Raw genomic sequence first — 26,544 nt, forward strand, 5'->3', positions numbered from 1 at the left:
AATGGGGAAATTGTAGCTCAAAGAGATTAAAGAATGTGCCACATCTGCCAAGGCTAATAAGTAGTAGAGATGGGATTTGAACCTACATGTGATTGACCTCCACTCCCATTCTCTCCCCATTTATAATATGATGCTTTGCCTTCCACCCTCCAGTATTACTATTGTGTTAGCAAAATGTCTTAGATGCCTAGGACTGCTTTAAAAAACACACAAAGTTAATGGCTTTAAAGAATAGGGATTTTATGTCTCATAGTTCTGGAGACTAGAAGTTCAAATCAGGATATCAAGCGTATTGATTCCTTCTGAGAGCTCTGAGGTGAATCTCTTCATTGCCTGTTGCTTAGCTTCTGGTGGCTTCTGGCAATTCTTGCTGTTCCTTGGTTTGTAGCTGCATCTGCCTCTGTTGTCACAGGGTTGTTCTTTCTCTGTCTCACTCTGCTTGCCTTTTCTCTTTTATAAGACACCACTCAGACACCATTAGGACTCACCCTGTTCATGTATGACCTCTGTGTTCACTGACAAGATCTTCAAAGATCCTATTTCCAAACAAGGTCACACTCACAGGTACTAGGAGTTAGGGCTTCAACATATCTTTTCAGGGGACACAATTCAATTCATGTCAGAATATAATATGTGTGGAAAATTGTAGAACAATGCCCTCACAAAAATGTAATTAAGTGTTAATTGTGTGAAACAAAGGATAGGATTAATAGAAACAGCCCATGTTTTGAAGGACTTTAGAATCTATATGTTGTTGTTGATGTGTGCCATCAAGTCCATCCCAACTCATAGTGACCCTATTTGACAAAGTAGAACTGCCCCATAGGGTTTCCTAGGCTGTCATATTTATGGGAGCAGATTGCCAGGTCTTTTCCTCCATGAAGGTGATGGGTAGGTTTGAACTGCTGACTTTCAGTTAGCAGTCAGGTGCTTAATCATTGTGCCACCAGGGTTCCTTAGAATCTATATAGATACCATTAATACAAGCAGAAAACTGTTGGGACTAGACCTTGAAAAATGGGGTGAAAGTTGGACAACTAACTATAAACTAAATAATTAACAGGGCACAATCAAATTATTCATAGTTCACAGTTCTTCAGCCCCAGTTAAAAACTCTTCAAAAAGTTTGCCTTTGTGAGAGTGGATTATTCTTATTAATCTAAACTGAGTTGTTATATTGCTACATGTGTTAGGTCTCTGTGACTACAGATGAATTGTCTCTGGCGACAGAGTGAATGGGTCCTTTCAAGGGTTTTGAGTGAGAGCATTTCCTAAATAGTACCCATGCCTTTGCCTTTGGAATAGGCTGTGGACCTCATGTTACCTCACAAGGTGAGGAGATGACTCCCAGAGTGGTGAATATATGGTCATATGGGCAGGCCAAAACCTAGCCATGTTTGTCTTTTTTTGCCACCAAATCCTCAGGATCATAGCAACAGAAAGAATGTTACAATGAAATTTGGATTGATAGAGGGGAAGGAAAGGATAACTCCTAAACAAGTAACCTATCCTGTACCTTCTTTATGCCAGTCAAGATTTCATCATCTCTTTCTTGTTAACCTAAACATGTCAATCTAGGGATCTAAAGAGATTATCTCCAGTATCTCTTCAGGTTAGAATAACAACCTGAAAAGTAAAAAACAGACATACTTAATCAATGTTTACTTGAAAAATTGATTTTTTAGCCTTGACACAGAGCACCATTTTAGTAGACAGCTCTAAGTCCTGGTAGCATTTGAGCACTCCTCCTTGACACCTAGCAAAATGGCATCAATTACATTTTGTTGCAAGAATTTTCTTCCCATGTTCTGGTCCTTTCCAGGACCTCCTCCCCCTGAAATGGCAAAGGGGAACATAGGAATGGACCCATTTTAACTTGCAAGATAACATTTCAGCTTTTGTATCATTTGGCAGAGCACCTACCTCAAGGCTGAATACATAGAAGAGTCTCAATAAATGCTGGTAGAATTGCATCAAACCCTAGCCCAGCCAAAATTAGACTCTATTGGATTTCATAGGAGAATTTTAGAATCAAGGTAGCATTGAAGCAGTCTGGGTTGGGGAGGTAATTTTCCTATACCTATCCTTTTTTTATACTGTTGTGGATTGAATTGTGCCCCCTGAAAATATGCATTGTAAATTCTAACTCCTATACTTGTGGAAGAGAACCCTGGTGGCACAGTGGTTAAGGGCTACAGCTACTAACCAAAAAGTTGGCAGTTCAAATCCACCAGCTGCTCCTTGGAAACCCTGTGGGGCGGTTCTACTCTGTCCTATAGTGTCACGATGAGTCTGAATCAACTTGATAGCAACATGTTTAATGGGTTTTATACATACAGACATAATCTCATTTGGGAATACGGTTTTCTTTGTTAAAGAGGCCATATCAATGTAGGGTGTGTCTTAAACAATCACTCCTGAGATATAAAAGGTGCAGATTAGGCATAGGAGCAAGTAAGCCAATGAGGGAAGATAGATGCCACATGAACCAAGGAACTGAGGAACAGAAACTGAGAAGAGTCAAGGATCTTCCTCCAGACCCGACAGAGAAAGAAAGCCTTCCTCTAGAGCCAGCACGTGGAATTGGGACTTCTAGCCTCCTCAACTGTGAGAAAATTTGTTTAAGCCACCCACTTGCGGTGTTTCTATTATAGCAACACTAGAAAACTAAGATAAATATATATATGTAAGGTTGCCATTTTAGCCATTTTTAAGTATACAACTCAGTGACATCAATTACATCCACAGTGTTATACAATCATCTATTTCCAAAGCTTTTCATCAACCCCAAATAGAAACTCTATACTCATTAAGCAGGGTCCCTGGGTGTGGTGCAAATGGTTAACATGTTCAGCTGCTAACCAAAAAATTGAAGGCTTGAGTCAACCTAGAGGCACCTAGAAAGAATGACCTGGTGATCTACTTTCAAAAAATCAGTTATTAAAAATATGGCACCTTAGATAAATGTATGATAACAACTCCCTGACAACAAAATTCAAGAAACAAAGTAAAACAGAGACAGAAAACGATCTCAGGTCCCAGAACATCGAATGGAGAGTTCAAGAAGCAGACTGAGCACCTTGGAACGTATGGCAGAAGAGGCCTGCAGGAAAACAGATTCTCAGATCAACTGCGCCCTGACAGCCGGCATGGAGCAGCATGGCCATTTTGGGATGGCATCAAACTACAACCCAGAGTGAGGAGTCCAAGAAAGCAACCACAAAGAGCACTGCTGGTGGCAGAGATTCTGGGCAGACAACCCCAAAAAGAAATGACATGGCATGCTAGGGATGGGGTACCCCTGGGTGGGGGGAGGGAGCGTGAGAGTGGCACAAGTTTGAAATCAGGGAACCACAGGGAAATGCCTCTAGAGCAAACAAAACAGACTGACTGAGTCATTGGAGCCTCAGAGAAAGTATAGAGAGAGTGCACATTTGCAGGGGAGTAAAGGGGAAGAACTGAGAGGTAGGTGGATGAGAGCTCCAGCCGTTCTGGTGAGTGCAGTAAGGGAAAGAGCTGGAATTAGTGCAGGCACTGCTTATTAGTGGAGTCACCCAGCCATTTATACCGGAGCCACCCAGCGAAAAGTCAGCCCACAGTGTAACAACTAAAGCCCCTCTCCCAGAACCAGCTCAGTGCAAGGAGTCACCCCAGTACCATTTGCATGAACGTGTGCCCTGAGGTGCAGTTGACAAAGCCAGGGTGCACAAGCCTGGCCACACCTGCCACTCCTTTCCTGAGATGCAGGAGGCCCTAACAGATACATGCAAGCCCACCTCTCCCTGAGGCACAGGAGACCTGTGCTGAAGGGTATAAGCCCAGCCACCCCCACCACTCCCTGCCTGAGGAGGAGGAGGCCCACTGTGATGTGTGTAAACCCAACCATGTCCACCACTCCCTCCCTGCACCATATTCAAATCTGGCCCGGGGTACAGGAGCCCCGTGACTGCTCCACCCCCCACCCCAGCCACCCTACCCACTTGGAGACCAGCAGTGAGAAGACGCAAATAACCAAAATAAGAAATGAGTGACATTACAACAGAACCAACAGAGCTATAAAGGATCGTAATAGAATATTTTTTTTAATAGAATATTAGGAAAAATTGTATTCCAACAAATTTGAAAACCTAGAAGAAATGGAAAAATTTCTAGACACACAACCTGCTTAAACAACCACAAATAGAGGTAGAAAATTTGAACAGAACCATAATAAAAGAAGAAATTGAAGATGTAGTACGAAAAAAAAAAAAAAAAACTTCCAACGAAAAAAGCCCCAGCCCAGACGGCTCCACTGTAGAATTCTACTAAACATTCAGAGAAGGATTGACACCAATCCTATTCAAACTATTCCAGGAAATAGAAAAGGAGGGAGTACTCCTGAATTTGTTCTGTGAAGCCAGCATAACCTTGATACCAAAGCCTGGCAAAGACACCACTAAAAAAGAAAATTACAGCCCAAGATTCCTCATGAGTATAGATAACAAAATTCTAGCCAACAGAATTTGACAGCATATCAAAAATAATAATAACATCATGATCAAGTGGGATTTATACCAGGGATGTAAGGATGGTTCAACATTAGAAAATCAATCAATGGACTTCACCACACAAATAAAACAAAGGAAAAGAATCACATGATCTCAATTGACTCAGGTAAGGCATTTGGTAAAATCCAACACCCTTTCCTGATAAAAACTCTCAGCAAAGTAGGAGTAGAAGGGAAATTCCTTAACATAATTAAGGGCATATATGCAAAACCAACAGCTGACATTGTTCTCAATGGAGAAGGATTGAGAATATTCACCTTGAGAATGGGAACAACACAAGAATGCCCTTTATCACCACTCTTATTCAATATTGTACTGAAAATCCTAGCTAGAGCAATAAGGCAAGAAAGGGAAACAAATTGGAAAGGAAGAAGTAAAACTATTCTCATTCACAGATGACATGCTCCTATACATAGAAAACCTCAGAGACTCCACAAGATTGTTACTGGAACTAATAGAAGGATTCAGCAAAGTGGCAGGGCACAAGATCAGTACACAAAAATTGGTTCAGTTCCTCTACACCAACAAGGTGACCTCTGAAAAGGAAATCAAGAAATCAATACCATTGGTCATAGCCCCCCAAAGGATAAAATATCTAGGAATAAACCTAACCAGGGACATAAAAGACTTACACAAGGAAAACTATAAAACACTACTGCAAGAAACTAAAAGAGATCTACATAAATGGAGAAACATTCCATGTTCATGGATTGGAATACTTAGCATTGTGTGGTGGTATGGTGGGCCTATGAAACGGTGTGGCATGTGGAAGGCAGTTGGAGGACCTGGAGATGAGACTGGAAAAGCAGACAGAGGCCAAAGCCAGGAGATCCTTGAATGACATGCTGAAGAGCTGAGAGTGTATTGGTAGGTGTTGATTTGGTAAACCATAAGCAGGGAAGTAATATCATTTTTGATTTCTTAGAGGATAGTACTGGCATCACAAGACTCAGGGTTTCTAAATGACTGGAGATGTTTCTCAGTCATAGTTAAGACCAAAGCATCTTCTAGTTTCTGACTTGCTGATTATCAAACTAATGAACAAGTGAATGAACTTGTAAGCAAGCTGGTAAAGATGATTGCAAACATTTAGAAATATGAAGTAGCCTGTGGCAGGTGTTCAGTAAGTGTTTGGACAAATGCTGGCCCTGGGAAAACAACTGTTCTTGTGTAGAGGTGTTCCTTTTTAGGCCACTCAAAAACACACAGAGCCAGCGAACCCTTGCTATGCAAACATAAAGTTAATTCATTCAACAAATATTTATAGAGCGTTTACTCTGGCTTTGCAGATAAAGAGTTAAAACGCCCCCAGCTCTCATGATCTCACAAGCAATATATAAGCAATATGTAAACCAGAAAATATCAGAGTAATAAATGCAAATAGAAAATAAAACATGGCAATGTGAAAGAAAGTGTGTGAGGGGTATTTGAGGTTGGGTGGTCAAAGAAGGCCTCACTGAGGAGGTGGCATTTGACACTGAACTGTGGGAAATCTGGGGGATGAGAAGTCCCAGCTCTGAGCTTCTGCCAACACCTTGGGGAATAAGCCTGACCTGTTGACAAGGCAGTGAGAATGGAAAACAGGCTATATGACGAGATTCAAGAAGCGTAGAGGGAGAAGCCTTGTCATTTAAGGCCTTGGAGTCCCTGGGTGGTGCAAGCAGTTAACACATTCAGCTGCTAACCCAAAGGTTGGAGGTTCGAATGCATCCGGAGGTACCTTGGAAGAAATACCTGGGGATCTGTTTCTAAAAAATCAGCCGTTGAAAAACCTACTCTGAACACATGAGGTTGCAATGAGTCTGAATTGACTCAACAACAACTGGTTTTTTTAGGCCAAGCTAAGAAGTTTGGGTTTTGAAATACAAACAGAAGCCACTGGGGGCTTTTAAGCAGAGCATGACATTATCTAATTTCCACTTAAATCAGGGTTTCTCAACTTTGGCCCTATTGACATATGGTCTGGGTAATTCTTTGTGGTGGTAGCTGTCCTATGTACAGAAGGATATTTAGCAGTCCCTGGCCTCTACCCACCAAATGCAGTAGCATACTTTCACCCCAGTTGTGACAACCAAAAATTACTCCAGACATTGCCAAGTGTTTCCTGGGTGGGGACGAAATTCCCCTACACACACACCCACACCATTGAGAACCCCACTGGTTTAAATGAATCACTCCTCTCGCTGTGGTGAGGAGAAATTTTTGTATTTCTACTCTATTAAGTGGAAGCCAAAAGACCAGTTAGAAGGCTGTAATAAAGTCCAGGCAAGAAAGGATGCTAGCTTCCAACTGCAGGAAGGAAGAAATGGATATGTCTTGGAGGATTAACTGATTCACAGTTCACAGGGTGTATTGATTGTCTTAGGACTCTCTAGAGAAACAGAACTAGTAAGATAGATGGGTGGGTGGGTCAGTTGGTGGTAGGTAGTAGATACCAAAAACCCATTGCCATCCAGTCGATTTCGACTCACAGTGTCCCTATAGGATAGAGTAGAACTGCCCCATAGGATTTCCAGAGGGGCTGGTAGATTCAAACTGCTGAACTTTTTGTTAGCAGCTGTGGCTCTTAACTGCTGCACCACCAGGGCTCCATATATCTATATACATAGATCTACATATAGATCTATATATATGCCCAGGTGTCACAGGGGTAAAGCGCTCGGCCATCAATCAGAAGGTCAGCAGTTTAAACCCACCAGCTGTTTCATAGGAGAAAGATGTGGCAGTCTGTTTCCGTCAACATTACAGCCTTGGAAACCTTATGGGGCGGTTCTGCTCTGTCCTACGCTACGAATGAGAATAAACTTGACGGCAACAGGTTTGGTTATATGTATATATACAAAGAAAGAGAGAAAAATTTATCCCAAGGAATTGCCTCACTCGATTGTGGGGATGATAAGTCCAAAATCATAGGTCAGAAGACAGGCTGAAAATTCCAGCAGTCATGTGTCCCAAATGGCTAAGTCAGACAGGGGAGACAGAGGAATTCTGGGAAAATGTCTATTTACAGTCTGGAGGCAGAATCCTCCCTAAGGAAACGTCCAGTTTGGCTTTAAGGCCCGCCTACATTATGGAGGTAATCTCCTTGAGGTAACCGATTTAAATGCTAATCACATATAAACACTTCATAGAAACATCTAGACTGGTGTTTGGCCACATAACTGGGCACCACGGCCTAGCCAATTTGATGCATGAAATTAACCATCACGTGGATGGGTTGGAAATGTGGATATAAGGGAAAGATGAAAATCAAAGATGGTTTGTATCTGAAGCAATTTAGTGAAGAGTGATATCGTTCATTGACTTGGCAGAAGATGATAGAGGATTCAGTTTGGGTGGGGGAGCACAGAGCGAAAGGGAAGTCAGGTGTTCTGATCTGGATGTGCTAGTTTGGAATATCTATTACACACTCAAGGGGGAAAATCAGGGAAGCTTTTATTAGTTGTAGAAATGTGGAATTCAAAAGAAAGGTCAATGGTAGAGAGAGAACTTTTAGAGTCTCTGGCATATAGATGGTATTTAAAGCCAGGGTCAAGATAAGATTTCTGAGAGAGAGAGAATAGAGTACAAAAGAAGGGGTCTGTTATGAATTGAATTGTGTCTACTCAAAAATATATAGTAAATAGTAACACCTATGAGATTAAAAAAAAAAAATCAAACCCGTTGTGGTCAAGTCAATTCCAACTCATCATGACCCTATACAACAGAGTAGAACTGCCCCATAGGGTCCCCAAGGCTGCCATCTTTAAGGAATCAGACTGCCACATATTTCTCCTGAGAAGCACGTGGTGGGTTTGTACTGCCAACCTTTCGGTTAGCAGCCTAGCGCTTTAACCAGGGCTCCTTTAATGACTATACCTGTGGTTATAATCCCATTTGGGAATGGGTGCTGTTTGTTATGTTAATGAGGCAGTATTAGTGTCTGACGTGTCTTAAATCCATCTCTTTTGAGATATACAAGAGCAGATTAAGCAAGCAAGCAAGCAAAGATAGGGGAAGATCAATGCCAGACCACATGAAGATTGCCAAGGAACAGAGAAAAAGAAGCTGAGAAGAGACAAAGACATTTCCCCAGAGCCCACAGAAAAAGAAAGACTTCCTTTGGAGCCAGAACCCTGAATTCAGGCTTCAAGCCTCCTAAATGTGAGAAAATAAATTTGTTTATTAAAGCCACCCACTTGTGGTATTTCTGTTACAGCAGCACTAGATGACTAAGACAGGGTCCAGGACTGAGCTTGGGGTCCACCACACTTAATACGTCTGCCAGACAAGAAGCCAGCCTAGGAAATCAAGAAAGAGGGTTCTGTGAAGAACAAGAGTTCAAAAAAACAGTGAAGGATGTTAGAAAGCACATGAGAGAGCTTCACACTTTTGAGAGGTTGCTTTTGTTGAGCTAGAAAGATAAAAAAAAAAAAAAAAAGGGGGTGATAAATAGTTCTCAGATATCAGAATAAACAGCCATATTAGTGTTGAGAAGTTCTAAATGTTTCTCCTTCTCTAATCATTTTTTGGCTACGAATTCAGTCTGTAGGCCAGTTGCCTGATGTTCTAAAGTACTTAAAGAATTAATTGCTTCATAGTCTTAAGCCTCGCATTTTTGGATATTGTTCTCTGGTGATTGAAAAGGGACTCTAAAAATCCCTTCTTTTTACCATGGACCATGTAACCTTGCAGGTCCTTCAGTGCTGTTATGGGATACCATCAATAATTTGAACTATGTCTAGATAGAGAAACCATTTTTCCTTGTCGTGGTTTGATGTCCAACCCCAGGTGATAGGGGACTAATAGGCAGAAAAAGAATGTACCAGAAGTCACAGTAGCTCACAGATGAGAAGCCAGAACAATGCTTGGCTAGATATGGAGTACCTGGTTGGGAACTATCACATATTAAATTTAAACAAAAAAAAGTGAGGAAGGCTTATGCTTACGTTAAGTCCTTGGGTAGGTTTCAGTATTTCAGACCACTGGCAGACACAGTAAAGCCCAAATTGGAATCTCACTTTGCCTCCAGAAGACCAAGAAGAGGCAAGAGCAGGGTTGAATGGTCAAGGTGGCAGGGCTGGATGGACATAGCTGGATGTGGAGCCAGGAACTGTGATCAGCATCTAGCAAGCAGAGTCAGGCACGCAGGTACATTTAGGCAGTATGCTCAAACCCTGCACAAAGGAACATAGGAAACGGGAATCAGGGTTCTAGAATTGGGAACAAGTTGGCAAGTCTCAGAACCAGTTGTCCCAGGGGAGGACTTTGCAGCAGGAAACAGAGGTTGGGTAACTGAGGAGCATCTAAGGGTGAAGGTAGGGTTAAGAAAGTTCAACAAGAGATGATAAAGTGTAGTGGAACTAGCAATAAAACCCAGTGCTGTCGAGTTGATTCCGACTCATAGTGACCCTATAGGACAGAGTAGAACTGCCCCATAGAGTTTCCAAGAAGCACCTGGTGGATTTGAACTGCCGGCCCTTTGGTGAGCAGCTGTAGCTCTTAACCACTATGCTACCAGGGTTTCTGAACTAGCAATACCCAAAAACCCAATGCCGTCGAGTCAATTCCTAGGAGGTTATTTCCATGCCTAGGCTTGAATGTTGAGGGGGAAGAAACAGTTACCTGGTTTTGGAGAGCACAGATGGATGGTCACTGGGCAGAACCTGGGGCCTTCAGTAACAGAACACAGCCAACCTCCTGCCCCAAATGGGAGGACGTTGAGGAATAAACATCTCAACCTCAGCCTCTTTTTACCCACCAATCAATCTCCAACCAGAAGCCAGAGGAGATGGCAGCCTCCTGGGACAAGAAGAGTTGAGAGAGATTCTAGAGGAGCAAGTGACAGACTTTTCCCGCAAGCCCCCTCCAGCATGGATGAATTCATCCTAACATTGGTGTTCTGCTCTTCAGAGTAAAAAAGGTGTCTTTCCCCAGGTACTAATGATTTTAGCAGAAATATAGCTACACTGAGCAGATCTAACGTTGACTTTGCCTAGGAAAGAGCTACATGAGCAGATCCAGAAAAACACCATAGGGAAATCTGTATGGTTAATTTATGTTTCTTCCTTTTTTTTTTTACTGGGTACCTTTTCTGAAACCCAAACCAAGAAAAAAAAGAAAAAACCCATTGCTGTTGAGTTGATTCCAACTGATAGCTGCCCTTTAGGATAGAGTAGAACTGTCCCGTAGGGTTTCCAAGGAGTGACTGGTGCATTCAAACAGCCGACCTTTCAGATAGCAGCCATAGCACTTTAACCGCTTGCCACCCGGGCTCCTTCTGAAACCCACTACTTTTTTTTTTCTATTGTGCTTTAAGTGAAAGTTTACAAATCAAGTCAATCTCTCACAAGAAAACTTACATAGACGTTGGTATGTACTCCTAGTTGCTCTCCCCCTAATGAGATAGCACACTTCTCCTCTCTACCCTGTATTCCCTGTGTCCATTCAGCTAGCTCCTGTCCCCCTCTGCCTTCTCATCTCGTCTCAAGACAGGAGCTGCCCACGTAGTAGTCTACTTGAGCCAAGAAGCTCACTCCTCACCAGTATCATTTTCTGTTTTATATAGTCCAGTTCCAATCCCTGTGTGAAGGGTTGGCTTTGGGAATGGTTCCAGTCTTGGGCTAACAGAAGGTTTGGGGACCGTGACCTCCAGTATCCTTCTAATCTCAGTCAGACCATTAAGTCTGGTCTTTTTACAAGAATTTGAGGTCTGTATCCCACTGCTCTCCTGCTCCCTCAGGGCTTCTCTGTTGTGTTCCCTGTCAGGGCAGTCATCGGTTATAGCCGGGCACCACCTAGCTCTTCTGCTTTCAGGCTGATGTAGTCTCTGGTTTATGTGGCCCTTTCTGCCTCTTGGGCTCATTACCTTGTGTAATGATAACTTGTGTCTTTAGTGTTCTTCATTCTCCTTTGCTCCAGGTGGATTGAGACCAACTGATGCATCTTAGATGGCTGCTTACTAGTGAGAAACCCACTACTTTTTATTTAGTGCAGGAAGCAGTGATTATCTTCCTGGCTGAACAGCCTTTACTGAAAACTTACAGCAGCAAGAAATAAACCAGGGTGTCAGCAATGAAAAATCATTATGCCATGTTGCTAGGCACCAAAACTGTGTTACCGATCTACAAGGGGGAAAATAAGGCCTGGAAAATTATCTTTTATTAGCATATTCCACTTCTGAAAAATCATTAACTTCCAACAAGGCACTGAATATAGAACCCTACACATAGTAGGTGAGCCAGAGCCTTCTCAATAACCATGAATTTCTACCACCCTGTGGCTGGAGCTGAATGACCCCCTAATGATGATCTATCTGTTTCATGTCCAGGGAACAGTGGGTGTTATAAGCAACATCACAGCCATCGATCCTTAATGGTGAAGGTTTCCTGGATGAGATGCTGCTGTTGTTGTAATACCAATGGTTACCAACTTATTAAGTAGCTCTGCAATAGTATGATAACTATTGAGTCACCAAGGTGATCCAATTTAGGGGGTTCTTTGGTTTTTATATAGCAACTCTATAAGACAGAGTAGAACTGCCCCACAGAGTTTCCAAGGAGCGCCTGGCAGATTCGAACTGCCAACCCTTTGGTTAGCAGCCATAGCACTTAACCACTGTGCCACCAGGGTTTCCTTAAGGGTCAAAGAAGTAGGTCTAAATAGGGCTGATAAGCATCAGTTAAGTAATGAAAACCTTTGTCTGAAGCAAACTCAGGTCCTTTGGGAGACTCTATTTCTTTATCAATTAATAAAGGTTCACCACCTATTGGGTGATAGTCTGTACAATTCTTTCTAGCTCTAAATTCTCTGACTATGCATAAACATGGACATATGCCAGGACACATGTACCATGATCAAAATTGAGGGCCTGTATGCTCATGGAGGATAATTTTCCTGCTGTGGAAGGAATCCCTGGGTGGCGTAAAAGGTTAAGCAATCAACTACTAGCTAAAAGATTGACGTTTAGAGCCTACCCAGAGGTGCCTTGGAAGACAGGCCTGGCAATCTACTTCTGAAAGGCCATAGCTTTGAAAACCTTACGAACAGTTCTACTCTGCACACATGGGGTGGCTATGAGTTGGAATCTACTCAATGAGAACTAACAACAACAACTCGACCATTTGTGGTCCCTGGGTTATACAAATGGTAATTAAAGCACATGACTGCCAACTGATAGGCTGGAGGTTTAAGTCCACCCAGAGATGCTTCGAAAGAAAGGCCTGGTGACCTACTTCCAAAAAGTCAGCCATTGAAAACCCTGTGGAGCACAGTTCTGCTCTAACAGGTAATAGGGTTATTATGAGTCAGATTCAACTTGATGGAAACTTGTTTTTATGATCTTTTGCCCATACCTTTTTTTTTTTTTTTCTTTGGAGAGGGAATGATTAAAAACATGGGCTAGGAAGTCAAACTCCCCACAGCCAAGTCTCTATCTGCCATTTACTAGCTATGTGACCTTGAGGGAAGTTATTTAACCTCTCTGCACTTCAATTTCTTCTTCTATGAAAGAAGGATAATGTTCCACATACCACTTCAGGATTAATGAGGAACAAATAAGTTCATCCATGTAGAGCTCTTAGAACCATGCCTGGCCCACTGGGAGTACCCTATAAATGTGAGCGCTCAGATGATTATTTTATTGCAAATCTGATGTTGTATTGCACTTGATTAGAAGGAAAACCTCAAAACTCAAGCTATTATTTACTCATGTACAATCTGCTATATAAAATGATATCTTTCCCACTCCACTTTGTATATCTTAACCACATCCCTACCCCCCACCCCCCACAATGCCACTTCCCTGCCTCTCTGTAAGCCCTATCATCACTGCCTAGAACAGTTCTAATGCATAGCACATAGGAGAGACTGCATTAATCCTTGGGGAGTACATGCAGTCCCAAAACCCGTTACCATCCAGTTGGTTCCAACTCATTGCGACCCTGTAGGACAGAGTAGAACTGCTCCATAGAGTTTCCAAGGAGTGGCTTGTGGGTTCGAATTGCCGACCTTTTGGTTAGCAGCCTGAGCTCTTAACCACTGCACCATCAGGGCTCCACATGTAGTCCAGGAGGAGACGATTCCAATTGCTCTCAAAATTTTATTTTTATTATTGTGGAGTATGCTGAAAAAAGGGATTTCTGTCTCTGTAATTACTGGTCCTTTTGGTCTCAGAGAGAGCCTTGCCTTTATGTCACCTTGTGATCCACTCCTTGTCTGGGAAACTGAAGTCCTCCTGGGAGGGTCCACAATGCACATGGTGTTCCTGAGTAGTAGAGTTTTTTTTTTTTTTTAATCTGGAAACAGGCTTTTGCTGACAGACGTGTAAAAGTTCACCTACCCATACAATTCCCCATGGCCTTGACAGCTGTAGAGAGGAAACCACACTATTTCTTTTCGGTTGGCATTAATGGAACTTGAACTTTGCTCTCCAGGTCTACCTGTTTCTTATGGTCTCAGGTTGTCCTGACAATTGTTTGGCTTATTCCAACCATTGGGTTTCCCACACCCCTAGTGGAAGCAATTCCAACACAAATAGAGAAGACGTGCAACTCTGAACTCACATTTCCTTCTGGAAAAAATGAGACCTACCAGAGTGTCCTCAGCTAGGCACGGGTCCCATTTCCAACCCCTCAGAGCCTCCAGGGCCTACCAGTATGTCATGTGCAAAAAGTAGAATTAGCGGGGCCTGGGTGGGCTCATTTCACAATAATGAAAAACTCCTTGTTTTTCTTCTATGTAATCTCCTTTCAAATCCATTATGTTCTTTTTTTTATTTTTTTTCTTCCGTGTTGCTTAAGAAATACTGTGTAAGTGATTAATAACCTGTCTTGGTTTTAGTTTTTCTCTCACTGGCTTGTAGAGAAATAATGTGACCTACCAATGTTTGGACAAGTAGCACATTGTGCTAACGACATATTCCACTCAGACATGCCCCCACACCATTGAGCTTATCAGTAGTAAAAGAACAGGTATTCCTGGACTTTGTCTAATCGTCCTTTCTCTCCTTTCCTTGTTAGACTAAATATCAACCATATTGAAAAGGGGACTGGACAAAACACTGTTCATTTCAGACCTGTGTTTTTTGCTTGTAAACGCGAGGCAGACAGAGGGAGAAATGTGCAGATAGGCATATAAGGAGGTCAGATAAACAGACCTAATAGGATAGAAGCGTTCTTACGTGCTAGGCATGACACTGTGTAAATCAGATACTTCTGTATATAAATGACTTTTGTATTTTTACTTAAAGTAAGCTAATAGAAAATAAGGTCTTCTTAAGCAGATAAAAATTACCAACCAGAGTTAATGAAGTCATCTGTTATATCATGTTATTTTGTTTAAAATGGGTGATTAATGGGAACTGATGGAGCCCTGGTGGCACAGTGGTTAAGAGCTCAGTAACCAAAATAGAAAATCTCTCTCCTGGTTTAGATAAAGGTTTACTTGGGACTGTAGAGTAAAGGAAACAGGAAGAGACACAATTTCTAAATGGGGTCCCGCTCCCCACATAAGACCATTTGAACTGGGTTAGAGTTATACATGAGAAGAATATGGTTGAAATTCAGAACCCAAATGTTAGAGCTGGAAGGGACCTTTGAGTCGTTAAATCCGACTTACCATTTAACACATGGAGAAAAAGAGGCCCAAAGGTTCCTTCTCTCTGCCTAGGTCACATGGCTCATCAGGTGGCCAGCAATAACCAGAACCCACATTTTTATCTGAGACTCTTCTATTTTTTCCACACTGCTGCCCACAATTTTTTCCTAATCACGATTTTTTTTAATTCAAAAGTATTTAAATAGTACTATATACACACAAGGCACTGAAGTATAGCAATTTAGGTGGCAAGATAGAAAGTGAGAGTTCATCATGTTAGCCATCAAGGTTATGTTTTTCATCTGCAGATGAGAGACAGCTGCAAAGCATTTGATCTTAACAATGACAATTAAAACGAACCTTATTTGAAGTTGCAAAATCGCCAGGTTGCACTAGCACAAGACTCCGGCATGCATGCACCAGGGCCCTTTGCAGATGGCTTACAGACTTAGTTTATGTAGGCACTTTAGGGAACAGATGGAACCCATGGCGTCCCATGGTAAATGTGGATTTATAGCCTCCACAGTCACAAGGCAGAGTGGATCCCTTGGACCTGATGAAGCAGCTGAAGTGATTTGATGCTTCTGAACTGTAAATCACTGGCATAGAATATTCTAACTGAAATTTCCTAAAGGAAATTTTATCCCCAATGGCTACATTGACTTCATTCTGTACCCCTGCCAATGCACCATCAGTGGCTCTCTAATGCCTATGGAAGTCCATTTTCTTTAAACTTCATAAGGATAAATAAGCATTACCCAGAAGGTTAAGAAATTAACCCACGTTAGCCGAAAGGTCCTCTGCTATCATCATAAAACTCAACATAGATAATTATTTTTCCTCCAACATTTGTGTTTTATATGCATGGTATCCACCCCGTCCCCCAATTTATCTGCCCTCTGAATGTTTTAAGGGCTTAAGAGTAGAGAATTAAACTAAAAGAAACTTAAAGCTGAGCTTTGTGAAGACTGTGCTCATGGGTAACTTCAGGGTCTTTAGCTTGTGAAATACTGATAAGAATATGTGTCTTGGTCCCTTACAAGGTAGCATTATAGCATCTCATAAAGAAGCTACTGGAGAAGACTGCAGCTTGGGAGAAAAAATCCACACATAATATTAAACAAAAGAGATCAATGAGATGAATGCCAAAGCTATTACAATGAATGTAGAATGTACTCTTCGTGGTGGCGTCTTCCCTAATTATTTAAGATCGCTCGTAAAATTGATTTTATGTAAACACAAGAGCGCTCAGCAACAGCCAGCTCCTTGCAGGCAACATCAGTTGTTGGGAATTTATTGACCTGTCGTTCACATGTGTTACTTTACTACCCCTTAATGGTCTGTTTAGATAGTCTTGGTGTGTACAAACTCCCTGCCATCAGCTCCAAGCACCGCTTGTTGACAGGTAGCTGCCACGGAGATAAAATAAGGGACCCCATACCAGAGCATACAGGGGCACAGAAACATTTGTTATTTTCTAATCAAATACAGGGTTTTACTCAGGAGCTTGAGTGGAAAGTGAGGGACCCATATCTCTCTATTTTCTACCATTTCTTGAACATGGAAAACAGAAAAATGCTGGAGCCAGGTCATAGTTCCAACTCCTACTGCCCATGTGACCATGGGTATGTCAGTTCACTTCTTCGAGTCTCAGGTCCATCAGCTATAAAACAGGAAAAATATTTCAATAGCTGACCAATTCCTAAATTTTCTTGGGCAAATTTAAGGACAAACAAGGTATAATGTGCTATATATATATATAATATATATAAATGCATGATTAAACACACACATACTCAATTTAGTCAACAGTGTTAGCAAGTTAGCTTGGGAAATACGAAAAGCTATTCTCTGCCTTGCGGGGTGGCTTAAGGGGTAAGAAACTAAGGTACAATCATTACTCTCAAGGAGCTTAGAGTCTAATAAAGGAGATACCACAAGACCCTGTTGTTCATTGACATTATTTCATTGTCGTTAGCTGCCATCGAGTCGGCTCCAGCTCATGGTGACCTTCTGTATAACAGAATAAAACGTTGCCTGGTCCCATGCTATCCTCGTGATTGTTGCTGTGTTTGAGTCCATTGTTGTAACATTTCTGAATTTGGAATACATTTTATAACCAGTGGTATTTCATAGTTTAATGAGAAGAATTTTTTTCTTTCTTAATGGCATATAAAATAACAGTGCCTCTTTCTCTGCAAGCAATGTGGTCTTAGATTCAATAAAATATGGTAGCAAGGCCTCACAGGTAACTCTTCTCTAAGGACGAGGGGAGCTGGGGGGAAGAGAAATATGGGCCCCAGAGGCTCCGAAGACTTCACAGAAAAAGTGACTTTGTAAGCTGCATGACTGGAAAATTAATTTTGTACTGGAGAAGAGCTAGTTTTGGAAAATTAATGTTAGACTGGATAGGAACTAGTTTTGAGGGAACGGTAATACATTTTCCAAACATACCATTTTAAAACCCAAGTATTTCCCATTGACTCAAAATAGAAATGTGAAGAAAAGAGTCTAACAACTAATGGGAAGGGGATGGAATGAAGGTAAATGTTGCCTTCCTCCCCACCCACCATCCTCTGCCCCATATAATGGAACAACTAACTCCTAGAGAAGTTCCATGGAGTGATGGAATCCTTGTGTGCAGGGCGCCAGCCATCAGGCTAGAGCTGACACCATCCATACTGTTCTCCAGTCAGTACCCCTTGGGTGAACTCAGCCTGTAATCTAAAACAGAACCTTCAGAGTCTCAGGCTCTGTGGCTGGCCTCCAAAGCGACCCCAACTCGATCCCAGGGCAGAGCAAACAGCCTTAATGCTGGTTTAGTTTTTTGCCAGCCTTTGCTTTCAGGAATGCAATTATGTGGCCATTTCCCTGACCTGGCCCTTGTCATAATGAATCCTTCCTTCCCGTTGAATTATTCCCCCGTCTTTCCTCTAAAAGATTTATCCGGCATGCCAACCTTTAGTGAAAGTTCTTTTGCTAAAGAAAAAATAAACAATCAAGCAAACGGGACTCAAGTGGTCCGAGTTGGGATGAATTCAAGTGGCGTTTCCTGTATTTTAAGAGATCGCAAAATATTTTACAGATAAAGAGGAATGTTGATGTAAGTCAAATGCCCAATTATAATAACTGGAGTTCAAAATCCAATTAGTGGCATCTTTTGTCTCCCTCCCTCTACTAATTTTCCCTCCTTCTTGTCCTCTGTATTCCCTCTTTTTGGCTGTATTTATATTTTCTTAGTGTGACATCTAGCCGCAGATTAACTTTTCTACTGTGCATGTTTATGCTCCCCCTCCAACAAAACCCTTATTTCCCACGTTTTGTCTACCTTGACCTTTCCATCTGGTTATTTTTACACTTCTTACACTTCTACCTACTGCTTTATTAGTTTTTCTGTCTTGTTTATTATTTCTTTTCCTTCACTCGGATTTCCATGTTTCTATTTGTTATTTTTTTTTTTTTTTTTTTTATTTGTTAAGTCTTTCCATATCCCTTGTAAAATAATAATTAGCAAGTCAGGGATACTCCCAACATGATGAGGTATAGGCAAATGAGAAACTGTACTCTGTTGTCATTAAACCAAAAGCAAGCCAAACCCATGGTGACTGAGTCAATTCCGACTCATAGCAACCCTATCAGGCAGAGTAGAACTGCCCCATAGGGTTTCCAAGGCTGTAATCTTTACTGGAGCAGACTGCTACATCTTTTACCCCACCGGGTGGCTGGTGGGTTTGAACCAATGACCTTTTCATTAGCAGCCAAGGGCTTTAATCACTGCACCACCAGAGCTCCTTCTGTTATCCAAAACCGAAAACCAAACCAGCTGCCATCGAGTCAATTTTCAACTTGTAGAGACCCTGTAGGACGAAGTAGAACTGCCCCATAGGGTTTCCAAGGAGTGACTGGTGGATTCAAACTGCCGACCTTTTGGTTAGCAGATGAACTCTTAATCACTGCATCACCAGGGCTCCCCTTCTTTTATAGTTACTACCCATGCCATACTCATACTCACTGCTGTCGAGTAGATCCAGGCTCATAGCAACCCTATAGTTACTAGGTATTAAAAATAAACTTGACCAAGGCTAATGTTAAACAGCCTTAGGGTTGTTAGCATCGCATTTAGGGGACACTCCCAAGGAGCAGTCTCTTAAAGGAACGTAGTCATCAGCTGAGGGATGAGGATAAATTTAAGAGAGAGGGGGTCGAAGGGAGAGGCAGTATTGTGGCTAAATCCTCCCACACCAGACTTTCTGAGTTCAAATACCAACCCCACTGCTCACTTTAGCTGTGCATCCTTAGGAAAGTTACTTAACTGTTCCACGTTTGTAAAATAGAGTGGATAATAATATAATACCTCCCTGACACAGGTTTTGTGAGGATGAAATGAGTGAACATGTTTAAGCACTTAGAATAGTACCTGGAACACAATAAGAGCCATGTAAGTGTTAAGTATGGTCATCATTTTGCTCAGGTTACTCAAGTTGACATAAGCAAATAGACATTTGGAGAAATACACCTACCCTTTCATGTGTCCATCTGGGATCAAATTAAGAAGGTCCTAAAGCAGTGGCTCTCGAAGTTTAGTCTTTGGACCAACAACGGCAGCATCACCTAGGAGCCTGTGAGAAACAACACGTTTTTCACATCCTACCCCTAACGACTCTGTGGCAACTAACAACACCCACCCCTATCCTGACCAACTAAATCAGAAATCCTGAGGGTGGAGCTGGGCAATCTGTGGTTTAACAAACCCTCCAGGTGATCCTGATGATGCTAAAGGTTGAGAATCAGGGCCCTGTGGGGGGTATCCTCTCTACAATAAAGGCTGTCTCCAGAATACAGGCTACAAGTGCATCCATCTCACCACCGTCACCACCAGCAACATGGTGAACCTTTGTGTAGTCCGTGGTCATACCGTTTGGAACAACTTGAGCTGTGAGCAAGCTGTGAGGGCAAGGCAATGTTCTAATTGAGGAATATTAGAATCATCTCTTCATTTGGTCCACAGTGGCAAATGGCTGGTTTCTTTGGGTCCAAAGAATAGGATTCCAAAAGCATACTGAAGACAGTAGGTGAGAAAAGATCAAAACAAAGAGATGTCCTCCATTTTTGTGGAATAGGTAAATAAGACTAGATAGTCCAGACGTAAACTTAAAAATTAATGCCTTTTACCTCTCAAAATGGTTGGGTCACCTGGCAATAAATGTATAGTGACCTGTTTAATGCTTCTAAGTTGTCCCCTTTGGGGTATGTTTGAAACTTTTTGAAGTTGAAACTATTTACTGCAAACTACTATGTTCTCCTTTAGGAATTCCTTGATGGTTGGAGAAGTGCCTGTTTCAGGGATGTGGGCTGGGCAGGCCCATCCATGGGTAGACCCCATGTGGCATTGCCTGTCTCCTGATGAACGTAAGGTAATCCACAAGGACCTTTGTTTTATATGGGGGGAGAGTCATATACACCTCCCTCATTAATTGCATCAAGATACTTGTTGTAGAGATGGCCCGGCCAGTAAAGAGACAGTAGGTTAGAGGTCACAGCCTTCACCCATAGGTAGGCTTCTCACAAGTCCTCATAGAAAAACCTAAAGTGGGAGCATCTAAACTAGAAGGCTCGTTGTCCCCAGCTACAATCCGAGAGCGATAATTTCTGAATGTGTACTACTCATGGTCAGTCACTATGAAATTACAAATTCCCTGTGTTTGGTTAGGATATTATATCTTTATATTCAGTTAACCAGCCAGATTGGTTTGGTTATCCCCATTTTATAGATGCAGAAACTGATGATGAGACAGATTATCATAGCAAAAGGCAAAACTAGCCAAAGGACTAGTTGTAGAACCAAGGCGAAAGCCTGTGTCTTCTGAATTCCGATCTAGAGCGCTGTACTACGTGGAACTAGGAGCTTGGCAATGCTAAAGAGCATGGTCACCTTTAGTATATAGTGATGCTGTCCAGTTGAACTTTCTGTGCTGATGAATATTTTCTATATCTATGTTATCCAACATGGTAACCACTAGCTGAGTGTTATGGATTGAATTGTGTCCCCCCCAAAATATGTGTTGACTTGATTAGGCCATGATTCCCAGTATCGTGTGGTTGTCTCCATTTTCTGAGCTGATGTAATTAACCTCCACTTTGTGATGTGCTGTAATTCTAGCCTCTATTCCTGTGGTTATGGTCTCATTTGGAAGTGAGTTGCCCATTATGTTAATAAGGCAGGATTAGGATTAGACGTATCTTGAGTCACCACCTTACTAGAGGGTGTGACTCAAGTCACTGCTCTTAACCCAGTCAGCACCCTTACCACACTTATTCAAGTCATCCCCTTCCTTGAGTTGTCATACCTTTTATAAGAGATAAAGGAAAGACAAGCAAGCAGAGAGAGGGTGCTCACTACCACCAAGAAAGAAGAGCCGGGAGTGGAGCGCATCTTTTGGACCCAGGGTCCTTGTGTTGAGAACTTCCTAGACCCAAGAGAAGATTGATGCCAAGACACATGGAGATCTATAAGGAACACTGGGCCCACAGATGTTGAAAGGAGTAAAGGACTTTCCCCCAGAGCCTACAGAGACAGAAAGCTTCCCCTGGAACTGGTGCCCTGAATTCGAACTTCTAGCCTCCTAAACTGTGAGAGAATAAATTCCTGTTTGTTAAAGCTATCTACTTGTGGTATTTCTGTTATAGCAGCACTAGATAACTAAGATACTGAGGAACTAGATTTTTAATGTTATTCAATTTTAATTAAATTTTAAATAGCTACATGTAGGTAGTGGCTAACATTTTGGATAAAACAAGTATGAATGATCATTTTTCAGTTGGGTGTTAAGAGGCCAGGAAGACCATGGCATTCCTATTTGGAAGGGCGAAAAGCCCAGAAATATAATTTAACCTCTGACCTTGCATCCTCTCAGAACAAACACAGAAACCAACCCCCTTATTCGAAAATATCCAGCGTGGCTGTTTAGAATCATCTGGAGTTCACGTCTTCCCAGCAGAGCCTCCTGTTATTGGCTGGTAAAACATAGCATGGCAGCTTGCAAGTCGTCTGGTTGTTATCTGAAGAAGAAGCACAGTGACCGTATCTCTCCAAACCAGCTTAATTTATTGTTGTTATTTCCTTCTAACCAACTGGGTGGGGTGAGAAGCAGTGTGTAGGCTAACAAAGAAAGGATGATAAACTGGGCTCTCAACTACTGCCTTTAGGAATAAAAAGGCATGGATGGTAATGATTATTTGATGATAGGGTATTAGAAATTGGGCCAGGGACAGGTGCTTCAGTGCCCATATACGGCTGGCTCTGCTTTGTCCGGAGTGGGGCTGATGTCACTCCTCACCTGAGAATGTTCTTTTCTCTGCCGGGGGCTTGCAATGGCAGGATGTGGGCTGATGTGTGATATATTCGGCACCAGTGAGTTGTAGTTTATTTCAGCTGCCTCTGTGCGCTCCCAAAAAGAAGACTTTCAGGAAGCCCCACCCTCTTTATGCTTTTAAGGGTAGAAGATCAGGTAACCAAATTCTACTCATTCAGAAAGTTTAAAAAGGGAAAATAAATTGTTTTTTCCATTAAGTCCATTTCTTTCCTGCATCAGCATGCAGAAAATGTATTAAAATTTTTTGTAGGTACACTGATTTCAGATTATTACATACTGCATAGTCTCTACCAAAAAAACAAAAAACCAAACCCATTGCCATCAAGTTGATTCTGACTCAGAGAGACCCTATAGGACAGAGTAGAACTGCCCCATAGAGTTTCCAAGGATCGCCTGGGGGATTTGAACTGCCGACCTTTTGGTTAGCAGGCATAGCTCTTAACCACTATGCCACCACAGTTTCCACAGTACCTATAGTATGTAATAATCTGTAATTTACCTGGCTAACCAGTCATTTGGAAGAGATCCATTATTGTGCCCATTCCAAAGAAAGATGATCCAACAGAAGGCAGAAATTATCTAACAAAATCATTAATATCACACACAAGTAAAATTATGCTGAAGATCATTTAAAAATGGTTGCAGCACTACGTCAACACAGAACTGCCAGAAATTCAAGCCAGATTTAGAAGAGGACATAGAATGAGAGATTATCATTGCTGATGTCAGATGGATCTTGGTTGAAAGCAGAGAATACCAGAAAGATGTTTACCTGTATTTTATTGACTATGCAATGGCATTTGACTATGTGGATCATAACAAATTATGGATAGTATTTTGAAGAATGGGAATTCCAGAACACTTAATTGTGCTCATGTGAAGCCTGTACATAGATCAAGAGGCAGTCATTCTAACAGAAAAGAGGGTGCTGCATGGTTTAAAATCAGGAAAAGTATGTGTCAGCATTGTATCCTTTCACCATACTTATTCAATCTATATGTTGAGTAAATAATCTGAAAACCTGGACTGTATGAAAAAGAAGACAGCATCATGATTGGAGGAAGACTCATTAACAACCTGCAATATGCAGATGACACACCCTTGCTTGGTGAAAGCCAAGAGCACTTGAAGCACTTACTGATGAAGATCAAAGACTACAACCTTTAGTATTGAGTACACCTCAACATAAAGAAAACAAAAGTCCTTACAACTGGACCAATAAGCAACATCATAATAAACAAAGAAAATACTGAAGTTTTCAAAGATTCCATTTTGGATCCACAATCAACACCCATGGAAGCAGCAGCCAAGAAATCAAACGATGTATTGCTTTGAGCAAATCTGCTTCAAAAGACCTCTTTAAACTGTTAAAAAGCAAAGATGTCACTTTGAAGGTGCACCTGACCCAAGCCACGGCATTTTCAGTTGCCTCATATGCATGCAAAAGTTGGACAACGAATAAGGAAGACGGAAGAAGAATTGATGCCTTTGAATTATGGTGTTGGCAAAGAATATTGAATATACTGTGGACTGCCAGAACAAACAAATTTGTCTTAGAAGAAGTATAGCCAGAATGCTCCTTGGAAGCAAGGATGGCAAGACTTCATCCCATGTGCTTCGGACATGTTATCAGCAGGGACCAGTCCGTGCAGAAGGACATCATGCTTGGTAAAGTAGAGGATCAGCGAAAAAGAGGAAGACCCTCAATGAGATGGATTCGAACCCTGCTACGGTTAAGAGGATGACACAGGACCAGGCAGTGTTTCATTCTGTTGTACATAGGATCACTGTGAGTAGGAACTGACTTGACAGCAACTGGCAACAACAAATAGTACCTACAGTCTGTTTTTGTTATTATTAGATGCCACTGAGTCAGTTCCTACTCACAGCGACACTATGTACATCAGAACAAAACGCTGCCTGGTCCTTAAATGTATCCTAAACCTTCACCTATGAGATCATATATTGAATAATACCATATGAACCTAATAGATACTTGTAGGCAAAGTAAAACACACACACTTCACTCCACATTTGTCCTCTGTTTACCTTCTAAGCCTCGTAATTTGCCATGCATTCTGTATACCCAATATTCTGCTCACAGATATCTATTGGGCATTTCCAAGATGAGCCATGTCTTCAGGTATTCTCGTTGTCTCAAGTGCCCTTTCCTGACTTTTCCATTTATCAAAGATTAGTAGAAAGTGAATCTGGCTCCATGCATTTATTCAACTCACCTTTATGGAGCACCTATACCGAGAGTCAGTTACTGGGCAAGGCACCGATGATGCCAAGATGACAAACTTGTTTCCTGTGTCCAAATCAACCTCTGCAACATCTAGTTGGATAACTTTGGGCAGTTGGTTTAATACACCTAGTATGGAAAGTCACGAGAATGTTACCCCCTTGCAGATCTGCAGAAGGGGGAACGAGATCACACTTCGAAGCTTAATTGAGTGACTTGCACATAGTGAGTACTCAAAAGTTGCTACCTTTCCCTTTGCAGCTCTCCTTAAATCCCACCTGTGAGAACACTTCCCAAGATTACCTTGTTGGAGTCCATTTCTCCCTCCCCAACATGCCCAGAGCACGTTGCTTGAGGTAAAGGAGAACATATTTCCTTCTGTTACTTATTGACATCAACTTCTTCAACTAGATTTTGAGTTCTTGGAGGAAATGGTTCTTGTGTCTATCGTCTCTGTAACCTTTAATTCACTTACAGTAACTCAATATATAATTACTGAGTGCCCACTGTGTGCTTAGGAGTCCCTGGGTGGCACAAACAGTTAACGCCTTTGGCTGCTAACCAAAAGGCGGTAGGTTCAAGCCCATCCAGAGATACTTCAGAAGAAGAGCCTGGTGATGTACTTCTGAAAAATTCGCCATTGAAAACACTATGGAACACAGTTCAACTCTGACACGTGGGAGTCTGCCATGCATGGGAGTTGACTCAATGTCAACTGGGTTTTTTGTTTGTTTTACTGTGTGCCTAGATACAGCCTAATGGAACAGGTAAATAAAACACATTTCTTGCCTGCACAGAAGTTATGATGTGGCCAGTTAGACTGTCATGGGCATTATTGTTTTTGTGTGCTTAGCACCTACTCCTTCCTCTGAAAATTATGTCACTCTTCATTTTGAAAATCATCCCTGTGGTAGACAGAATCATGAGCCCACAATCTTAACTTCCTTCTGTATCCATGCCCTTTGCCATCTGACTTTGCAGTCCTTCCCACTAGAGGTGTCTTGTCCTTCCCTATTCCTTGATTTTGTCCTTGGTCATGTGATTTGCTTTGGCTGATAGAAAGGTGTGGAATTCACAGTGTGTCACTTCCAATCCTAACCATTAGGATGCATCATGGGCATTCATTTCCTCTGTTACACCTCTGGTATTGTCATAAGAAGAGCTTCGCCTTCAGCCAGGGTTCCAGAATGAACGCACATGGATTGGCCCAGCTTTATCCAACCAAGGAACCTGGTTGAGCCGGACCTACAGCTTGAAGCAGAGCCACTAGCCTAAACAAGTTCACCTCAGCCAACTTTAACTCCTCAACCAATGTGCATGCAGTTGTCTGAATAATAATGCTTATTGTTCTTTGTCTCTGAGCCTTTGTGGGTTTTTTTTTTGTTTTTTTTTTTTTTTGCAGCAATAGGTAAATAATATACCAGGCCCTACTGCCACTCAGCCTCTGTCCTCCTTCAACCCCCTTCCCTCTCTCTAGGGGCTTTAAATGTGGTCTGCATGGGATTTGACATCTTCTTATACTCTCCCTACACCGAGGCCACTGTTCATGATCTAGGGCAGACACGTGACCCAAGAAGGGCCAGCTGGAATTATTCCCTGAGACCTTTCATATTAGAACCAAGGAAAATGTGAGCTTAAGCACTCATGGCAGACATGTGTCCAACCTTCTGGTGACAGAAGTTGAGGGAAGAGAGACTGAGACAGACAGAGGCAGGGAGCAGAAACAAACTGACACAGCAAGACCAGTATTCAAGCCCCTAACTCAGAACCAAGATCCGGGAGGGGTTCTAATTTCTGTTCTCCT

Source organism: Loxodonta africana, chromosome 27 (assembly GCF_030014295.1).
Source record: "Loxodonta africana isolate mLoxAfr1 chromosome 27, mLoxAfr1.hap2, whole genome shotgun sequence".
In the NCBI taxonomy this organism is placed as follows: domain Eukaryota; kingdom Metazoa; phylum Chordata; class Mammalia; order Proboscidea; family Elephantidae; genus Loxodonta; species Loxodonta africana.